This window comes from Porites lutea, chromosome 11 (assembly GCF_958299795.1).
Source record: "Porites lutea chromosome 11, jaPorLute2.1, whole genome shotgun sequence".
Taxonomy (NCBI): Eukaryota; Metazoa; Cnidaria; class Anthozoa; order Scleractinia; family Poritidae; genus Porites; species Porites lutea.
In genome coordinates, this window is record NC_133211.1 from 19,313,749 (window position 1) to 19,324,349 (window position 10,601).

General features: G+C 37.5%; 1 long non-coding RNA gene across 1 annotated transcript; it reads right to left on the reverse strand.

Moving 5' to 3' along the window:
• Nucleotides 1–1,099: 1,099 nt before the first annotated feature.
• LOC140952564 (uncharacterized) lies at nt 1,100–7,288 on the reverse strand. The gene is made up of 3 exons (XR_012167366.1): nt 6,934–7,288; nt 2,946–2,992; nt 1,100–1,521 (listed from the first exon to the last, which is right to left on the reverse strand). It is a non-coding gene; the product is annotated as an uncharacterized lncRNA (long non-coding RNA).
• Between the last annotated feature and the right edge of the window lie 3,313 nt (nt 7,289–10,601).

Below are 10,601 nucleotides of genomic sequence, written 5' to 3' on the forward strand. Positions count from 1 at the left end.
AAATGCTAGTACAGTGGACTGGAAGCTCTCCTTTAGGACATTTCTATTCAAGGGACACCTCCATTCAGGGGACACAAAATTTGCACCTGGAAAAATGTTCACATAATCTTTGTATTTGTTACCTCTATTGAAGGGACACTTCTATTCTGGGGAAAGGGACACTTTTTGTGGGTCCCAAAACCCAAATTCAACCTCCATTCAGGGGACATTGTGGCACTCAAAATGTGACTGACCACAAAAATTGTTGAAAAGTTTAAGTGTTCAAAACTCACAATGGCCACAGCTTTCAAAACATGAACTATCTCACTTAAAAACAATGTACTGCACTTGTTGGAATTCAACAAACAACATTGCAGAGATAAGTTAATCATGATTTTTTAAACATTATTTAACTGACTAAAATAATGACCGCATCAGATTCTGAGGTAAAATAAAAGAAAAACACAGCCGGATCTCCAATAGTGGCCACCTCTCTAAAATGGCCACTCTTTTGGCGGGCAGTCCATACATTGACCCTTGTTTAAACCTATCTACAATGCCACTTCTCTTCAACTGACACTTTCTTCTGTCCCTAAGGTGGCAATTGAAGAAAAGTTCAATTGTATTAATTTATTTCTTGGTTAATAATTTTTATTAACAAATCCCAGCCCAATTTCCATTTGGGGGACACCTCTATTCTGGGAACACTTGCCTCGGTCCCATGGGTGTCCCCTGAATAGAGGTTCCACTGTACCTATTTAAAGGAGCTTACAATATATGTTAGGCTATTTGCTATCTTTTTAAAAGCTGAAACATGTCTTTGCGTCACTAGAATTCCAAAAATAATGGCCCAGTGTTTTGATATTGCTATTTAAGACTATATAAAGGCATTGAAACCATTTCCAGTTGTCTTTTGCTAGGGCTTGAAAGGACAGACATGGATTAAAACATGAAAAAATTTGGCAAACTTTCTTAACTTTTAATGCTATACCTGCAAAAACCACCAAAACATTTTATGGTTAAGTGCGTTATGATGATATTTGTTTGATATCCTCTTAATAACTCTACAGGGGCATTTTTTGTATGGGTAAAGGCTTGAAGTAATGACTTCAACACAGAATTGACCTAACACGGCAATATCCTGTTGACGGCCCCTAAAGCCATTGCATAATATGTAAGTAGCACAGAGAAAGAAAAAAACTTTGAAATCCCAAACCACTCAGCAAAACCTTTGAATCATTAGGTGGCACTATCCTTAGTAAAAGACAACAGATTTTCAAGCAGAACAATCACAAATTGTGTGAGCTCTTCATATGTTGGTCCAACATTACTGAACACAGGATGCTCAGAAGTGCAATATTGACCAATACTGTTGGGAAAATAAAATTTTAACAGCCAACAATATTGAAACATTCACAGGTTGCCTGGCCATAACAACAAGGTCAGATACCTTGTACTTTCTCCCCAGTGTAGATTACCTTTGTGCTCTAGTTTCAAGAATGCAGATATGAAGAGTAGATTGGAGACTTTAATCTGTTTAATCTGAAAAACAACAAGCAAATTTCACAAGTCAATATTGATCAGTTGTCACGCTTCCTAAGTTAGCTTTGTTATGCAAAACTTTATAAGTTGATATTAATAAATGTGAGGTAATCTCTTCTTGGTAGGCGGCAGGACTAGCTCAGTTGGTTGACTGCAGAACAGGGAGTCATGGGTTTGATTCCCCGGGCCAGACAAACAGTCAGGGTTTTAAAATAACTGGAGGATTGAATTTGCTGAATTACAACAACCCTTGTATCTCATTAAGTGACAAAAGGGTAATAGAGAAAGGTTCACAAGGAATGATCAAACCAGGCTTTGCCGAGGGCACTTTTTAGCTACCAAAGAACTGTTTTTATAAATCCAACTTAGCCAGTCTGAGATCCCAAAGTAGTCTGGTGACACCTCAGAATCTTTCCACCAATATTGAATTTTAGCAAGTTTGTCACCCAAAAGTCACACAGAAATTAGTAGCAGCATTTAGTACAGGGTGTTTTACCAGGTTACCTTTTTCCCCTCTCTTTCTCTAGCTTTTAGCTCTTTTAAGCTCAAACTACATAGGAAAAGGAAATGCTTTCTAGTCCAAGATGGAAACAGCACTCGATAGAAATATACAGGAAAATATCTGGATACCTTTGAAATCATCATGCCAGCATATTATATTAATTATTTGAACTCCACTTTGTAATAAGCAGCATGCAAAGAAAGTTGTGTCTAGTAGCAAGGGGCTAGTGGATTTCGCAATCGGGCAATTGAATCCTGTTCTTAACTTGCCCGAAGGGCAAGTGAAGTTTTTGGGGAAATTCAAATTACAGAAGAACTGTAATCAATGCTGCACATCAAAATTTTTTGGGGGCTACTTAAAAGACTCTTGGGCTTAGTAGTACATACTAGTGACAACTTGCCTAAATCAGGCAAGCAGTAAAACCAACTTTCTTTGCACCCTGAATGAGGCCGTTACCCACCAACAAATGAATACTAGCTATATCATCTTTGGATGAGTAACATTGTTTTGTTTGTGTAAAGGTTTTTGTTGGGCCATTGCAAAGCCAGACACATCAAATCTGATCAAGCTAGGCTAACCTAAGCTCTATAAAGTACTTCAAAATCTCTTGCCACTGAGTTATTAGGTAAATGCCATTTTATACTTAATATCTAATCACATTCAGTGTTGCAAAATTGTTGCAAAGGGATATACAGTAAAACTTGTTAAAATCGTGCAAGCATCATTTTGTTAAATCACTGTGTTGGCATGGCTCATGGTAGTTAACACTATATACATGTATCCAAGATTAACAAATCAATTCTGCACAATAATTTATATAATTGGGCCTCCTTAATGAATGGCCTCCTGAATCACCTTTTGTTACCTATTATCAGTTCAATAATTATTAAAATAAAAAGATGCAGTTATGAAACATTTCTACCTTGACAGTATTCTTTCCAGTCAATCAGTAACTGTCTTTCTCTGAAACTGTAAAAAGACAAATTTTAAATCTGGGTGAAAAAATCAAAATACTTACTGAATACAGTGCCCTTGCTTGGCCACAGCCAACCCTGAATATGACACAGCAAGCAACAGCTACGCTATAATTTAAGGTGGGGTAAAACTGCACTTCAGACCAATGGGGCTTATCTTGATTATTTTGCTACGAAGCATCTTTTTTGTTAGTCAGATTATTATCTGTTAACATGCAGCTTGGGTTCCATTTTAAAATTGAACTTTCGTGAGTTCTGAGTAAAGATTTTCTTATTATCATGCAATCATGTCAGATGGCTGCTTACTAGAAAAACAAAGCAAAACAGAATGTCAATTTTCTGGCCAATGGCCATAGTTACCAAAGAAATTTGAGTTATGGTTGCTTACGAAAGAGTTTTTGAAAAAGTGGTGGTGGTTGCTTACACATGTACCAGAAGTAGTTGCTATAAGAGAGTTGAACATACTATGTCTTATTGACTTAAGGAGTATTTGGAGCTATTCACTATTTTATCAGTGAGTTCTTATAAAGACGCTACAAAATAGTCTTTAATAGAACAGTGAAAGCTACATTAGGTCAGTCATGACCTTAATTCAGACTCTTGCTGGTGTTGACCTTTTTCTTTTTGGACAAAACAAAAAAAAGAGAACTAAAAGCTACATCAGTAAACAATAATATACACTTAAACACAAAAAACCTATTAAAAATAGCTACTATTCATTAAATTATTTAATAACACTTCTTGGAGAAAGCACTGTATTTGTTATGCATCAAGGCTATACATTTTTCGGTTTCTGTTTTCACCTGTAAAAGGGTCAGGAAGTCTGAAAACTGGATCTCAAGTTATATGCTAATTAGATTTTTATTGTTGAGGGTAAAGCAAGAAGAACAGTTGTTTCAATGTTCCTTTTTTGCAAAGAGTTAGAGTTAGCTTGGAAAATGACTGATTCCATTAAGTGTACTCAGATCAGAAGGAAACTGTGTGTCTAGAGTCTGCTTAAATGCAGGTTCATTAATTATACAGCAAATGTGTGAAGAAAAGTCTGGGACTTACTGATGCCTTATATTATACCTCCAAAACATTCAAGTCAAATGCGTGAGATTTTCATCTTGTCATGACCTGAGTTTCCGAAAACATCCCAGAATTTTCTGTATCTTTTTGATTTTCCGAAGACTTCTGAAAGCTTCTGAAAATGTCTGAAGTTGTTCTTACAACCTTTGAGCACTTTCGAAGCTTTTTCAAAGGCAGCTGACTAAAGGACCAGGAACACATTAGGGATACAATACAGGAAGTTTTAGAGAACCGACAAATTGCAGATACATGTGTTTACAATAATTGTAAACATATGTAAATAGAAAAAGAATAATTTATGAATTTATCTATATTTAAGTTAAATTTCAGTATCATAACACCTTTAAATTAAGCATTAAAACAAAACTTTTCTGTCGGTGGAAATCAATTTACAGTTAGAAGAGATGGCAAGTGCCTCTGCATGAAATTATCAATTTATCTGAATTCAACCATGAGTGAAAAAAAGAGCACATTCATTAAGAGTGGGTGGATTTTATAAATACTTTATCTGAAAAGAAATGATAGTGAATTATTTTTCATCAAACATACCAGCCAAATGGAAGAAAAGAAATTTGAAGTTCAAAATGTACATAAAATGAATGAGGACTAACTTTATTTACAGCTGATGCTAAAGTAAATTAATATTTTAGGTTTAAATTATGGCCTTTTTTACTTAAAAGTTATAATACATTTGAACCTCTCCAAAACAGCCACCTTGGGGAGAGAAGACTGTGTCCATTGTAAGGAGGTTTAAACAAGAGTCAATGTACTGAGTTTGATTGTCCCGGTGAAGGTAGTCCTGAATAGGACTGTTGTTGTTGACAGTGACTGACATTTCAACAACCTGTGTGGTAGTCACCTTCAGAGTCAAAAAGATGACTACAGCACAGGTTGTCGAAATGTCAGTCACTGTCAACAACAACAGTCCTATTCAGGACTACGTTCACCCGGACGATCAAACTCAACCTACTTTTGAAATAACTCCTGCATTCAAACCTTTCACAAGAGTCAATGTACTGTCCCTCAGGTGGCTGTTTGGAGAGGTGGCCATTAGTGCAAATTCAACTGTAGCAATATAGCTAATAACACTTAATGATAATATGCCTCATTAAATTAAGTCATTTTCGGTCAAAACATCCATAACAGCTTAAAGCTATTCAGTGACATTACCATGATAAAACAAATGCTAACATTACAATGACAGACAGGAAAAAAGATTCAACCAGTACTAGCCTTGAAAATCCTTTTGGAGAGAAGAGCATTTACAAAGTGACTAAAACTGGAGCAAGCTTAAGGTAACTGGGAACCTTATAGCTTTTGCTACCATCAAAATTGCTTTACCAACAGGAACAACTAGAACTGGGGTCAGATATGCCCCAACATATACCTAAATCACTATGTGTCAGCAGTAGCAGAGCAGAGAAAAAGTTCCAGTTGTCTGTGAGGACTAGATTCTTTCTAATGGGCAAGTAGCATGCTTGTTTGCCAATGGACAAAGGCTGAGGAAGCTCTTTGTCTGAATACCTGAGTGGGGGAGGATACTTCCTGGTAATAGGTTAGTGGGGATGTACCACCAGGGGGTTGTATTTCATGACTGGATTGACCAAGGCTGTGCTCTAGCAGAGCCCGGTGGCACGTAGCACCTAACCTTTTGTTCTCGGGTGACTAGAAAATCTTTGCTTTTTCATAGAAATCATATGCTGGGCACACTGGTCACTGGATTTCACAAGTTCAGAGCACTGGGCTCCCTTCAATTTTTCTTCGAGCACAGCCTTGTTGACCATTGGATTGGAATGACTGGATTGATTGGATTGGCTTGACTGGATGGACCATAACGAGGTTGCACATTTTCAGCATTTTAAAGTTTGTAAAATTCAGGTCGCAAGGGATTTAAAAATGGGAAGATTCTTACTTCATTAGGTTTAACAAATGTGTTAATTTATTTCAGGATGACCTAGTTAAAAGCCTTTATAAGGTAGTTGCATAAACAGAAAGTGGCTGTTAAAGTTAAGATAGTGTCAGAAAATTATATTTTCCCAAAAAGTGGCTAAGAAGGGGGCTTAATAATTGGCCACAGAATAATGGAGGAGGGGTTCTGAGAGGCCAGCAGCACATATCCAACACAAATTAACCCAAGTAATCCCCAGACTATGATCTCACTTCGCAAGGTGCCCGAAAACTTTACTCACTACTCACCGATGTGAGCACACCCCGTTTTAAAGTACACATGCCTGGATTTAAGCACACAGTCGCCAGGATTAAGGGACCAAGTCTCAAACTTGTACTTGGACACTGAAGTTGACACCCGGATCCCTGTGTGCACACAATGATTTCTTCACAGTAACACTCGCAAGATAAAAAAACTAGAAGAGGGTGTTAAAATTTGGCCTTTTCGGAGACGGCATTGAAAGCAAATGATTTGCATTTTTGTTACTAAAATTAAATCGAATAAGAAATAAAAATAATGAATATTTATCAATAAATATGTATTAAAGTACTATGTGGTTAAAATTTCAAAATTACTAAGCCAACCAGGAAGTCCTAAGCAATTGTCAAAAAGGAAATAATGTGACCAAAAGTTTTTAAAATATACAATCAATTTTTTTCGGATTTCCGCTGATCAAGTTTCATTCGGTACTCTACTTTCGTGTCCCGAATCTATATGTCAGTTTGTGCCCCGAGACGATCAAATTTTTTTAGCTTTTTCAAGTTATTTCCGCATAGGTCAATGGTACGCCGTTTAATTGTAAATGTACTTAAATCTTCTGGCTTCGTTCGCTGCTCGAATCTCGACAAAAGTTTTGGCGCATTCGAATTCCTTTAGTAGTAACGCACGAGTAATGTTAAAGGTGAAGAAGTACTTACATGGAATGATTCGCTTTCTCGATGCAAAAATTTCCACGTTGCCCCGTCAGTGATCGTCCTTCGAAAACCACAACAATCCGTTCATGATTATTTCACTGACCTGTGTTTATGATATCGCCCGTACACTACATCTCATTCAAATTTGCCGGTCCTAAAGATTACAACCAGTCGAATTTCACCAAAGTGAGACGTCGCGTGATTTTTCCCACGAGAATGAAAAACGGCAGAATTCTACTCTAAAGACATCGACGGTGCTGTAGAAAACACCCTCGTAAGCCTACAAGGCTTGTCTTTCAGTAAAATTCTATCATTGATTCTCATTCATGTGAGAGACGAATATTTCGCGCCCACGCGGACTGCCCGTACTCCTACGCGCGCATATTATATCCCGGCATACATTACGGCCGATATCCTACGCAAAACTACACAGCGCTTATCGATATCACTCAAATGAAGATATTTTCTGTCAGGGACCGAAATGTACTTTATTTTGTTCTTATTGGACTTTTTCAGAGTTAAAAAAAGTAGTCAATTTTTTAAGTTGATTTGTTCCAAATTGATATAAGAAGTTTGGCTCTGCATATGCAAACAAGTAAAGTAACTCAATTTTCCCGCCAACACCGATTTTCATCTTCCTGCCAAGAGATATAAGATCAGATTGCTTTAATACTCGAACAATCAAATTGGCTTTTCCATCCTTTTATAAATTGCCGTTAGCAAATATGAAAAATCGGCCTTATCTGGTTGTTCTTTCTACCACTCACATCATCTATAGCCTTACTCGATATCTTTCAAATATGAAACATATTCTAATTCTCAGTGGCATACATATCCCACTCCAGTTGCTAACAAATGTCGAGGGATATGTTTTTACTCATTTCTCTTTTATTCTATTCAGTGTTCTTCTTTCATTTTTATATTTATTCTTACTTAAAATATTCTTTTACTATTCTGATATTTCTTCTTTTTCTTTGCATGTATTTCATAAACAGGTAACGGTAAGCTTATAGGGAACTTATAATGAAGCTTTGCTAAAATTTTTCCAACCTTTACCGGAGCTCAGCCCTCGGCATGTCAGTAAGGAGAACAATCTTAATCAGTCTTTCAAGTTTGGTTACCCTCTCAACCTGAGCAACTATGATGCTGGCATATTTATTTATATGAAATCCATTTTGCCTACTTATACAAACTTGAAATTTCTGCTGAGGCGTCGTTGTTAGCTGTCCCACGCGTAGTTCAACTGAATAGCTTGATCCACCAAATCGATCGGCCCACCAATCCAGCTGTCCACATGAATCCCACATGGAGCCAGCCCTTTGCGCAGGCCAAGCACCTTAATTGAGAAAAGCTAGATGGTTTTCAATTTTTGCCCGTCGATCGATGTTTTAACTCGAGTTTGTACTCAACGAAAGTCCAAATGGTATAATTAATTTCATGTGGCCATTATTAACGAAATTGTGCACCGTCGAAACACCGCTTTTCTCTTGTGGAGTTCGGCGGAACCCACAACATGTTGCTAGCCATTCAGCTTCAATCAGAACTGCTCAAGGCATTTTTAACATATATTTTATGTGGGATTTTCAGAAACCCAGCCGATATAAGATTGATTAGTAGACAAAGAATTCCACCACGGAACGCAATATATTTCTTTAGATCCGTACAACATTCGTTTGAATGGTACTGATAATGACAACGATTCTCCGGTCCACCTGTAAGGCTCAATAGCTGACCAGCCACTGACAGTCAAGTTTTAATTTTCTCTTTAATGAGACTTAAAACGAACTTAAACGTCTTTACTTTGCTTCTTTAGATAAAGTTGTTGTAATGAGTTATTTTGATAGCCTGAGCCATAACAGCATATTCTCCGCACATCATCATTGATTTCCGCGGATCCGTTGAACGGTACTGTCGCGGCGATGTTCACTAAAACACGGTTTCCCATTTAGCCATTCATTTTCAGAATTCAGTCTCAAAACAGGCCGACAGCCATGTGGTTTTTGGCCTCGCATATATATATCATTTATTTTTCCGGAAGGCCTTAAAACATGAACAGTACCAATTCCTGTGAAAAACTTAACTATAAGACATAGATCACTTACATTTTCTTGTCCTATTTAGACTGTTGTCCCCAAGCCAGTTTCGTTTTTTTTCTGTTGTTGTTGTTGTTTTTAGTGTATGATTAAGAAATGAAATCTTTCACACTGACGAGGATCGTGATGCCATTACCCATGAAATTTCAGAGCCTTTTTTCCAGTTTTTCATTATAGTGGAAATTCGGTGCCGTAAGGCGTTTCAAATGGCACGCGAGTCACATCTGCTATGAGATCAGGCGGGTACACTGAGTAAATGCATGCGCGCTGATATGTCATCGTTAAATCAAAAGACTGCAGGGTATCTCTAGTAAATACAAAGAATAATAAAGGGAGTTTTCTTTTCGTTGTTGGAAAAAGGAAGAGGGTAAAAACGTAAACATATTCAAACATATGAACAGCGGCAATCACAAGGAAATTTTTGCTGCATGTAGTTGCGGCGAACTTGATGGTCGTTGTCTCACTTCAATTTTTAAAAGTCTCTTTCTCAACCTTCACCATCTCCCTCCACCCACTTCCAAATTTAATTTTTTCCAGTTGTGCCCGGTTATCATAACACCAAAATAGATATGATGACTAATTTCTTTAAGTGAAGTCATAAAGGAGCTTCGTTACGGCGCACATGCGAACGTGTTCTGTCTATCCGGTGGTGAAACACAAACACCTGTGATATTGACTTAGACTGTAATTATATTTATTAAGGTAGCAGTTTTCCAACTTATTTTTAAATCAGCTAAATGATCTTTTTTTGGAGGGAGTGGGATGGGGAGTAATTTTTCCAGTTGTTAATTACAATTCATAGAACATAACATTTTAGGGTTGTGCTAAATGAGACCTGAGCCTATGTAAGACGAAATCTCTTCATTTTGTTACCCTTTTCAAGGCATTCAAGAGAAGACGATATGAATAAGTGATCATGCAGATGTGATCTTTTTTAAAAATAACTAAATAACGCATCCGGCATTATTAAGGAAATCCCAGGAAGAAATTTCGACCGTACACACTGAATTCCATGATTAACCCCTAACAGAATTTCTTTCCCTAAAAGTATGCCATCACTCGGACTCTATCCTTGATATCCTGCAAAGTGAGTTCAGAGGAACAATGGCGATGAAGGCTGGGAAGAACGCTAATCCTAGTTCACCTCACCTTGTTGGGTGCTTTTTGTGATAAATGTTATCATAACTAAATGTTATTTAGCTAGGGTGACTGGCTGTAGCATAAAATGCTGATATCATTGAGGACCCTGGATAGTTAATTGAATAGTTCAAATGTTCAAACGCTACAGCAAAGCCTCGACTATTAACGATTACTATTTACGTGGGCAGAGGGAAAGACGTGCTCGATCCACAGGCAACCCACGCTATTGTTGCGAAACCTAACGCCTGAAGCGAGTGTGGGATGCGTCATTTCCGTGAGACTACCCCCCGTCAATGCCAATTTAGACACCTGGGGGGTAGTGACAGTGTAAAGGAAATAACAGAAGGGCGCGTTCAACAACCAAGCGCGCAGTGAATTTAGGCCCCCTATTATTTTTACTGTTCCTCAACTCTTTTAGTTAACCTGCATGATGTAACA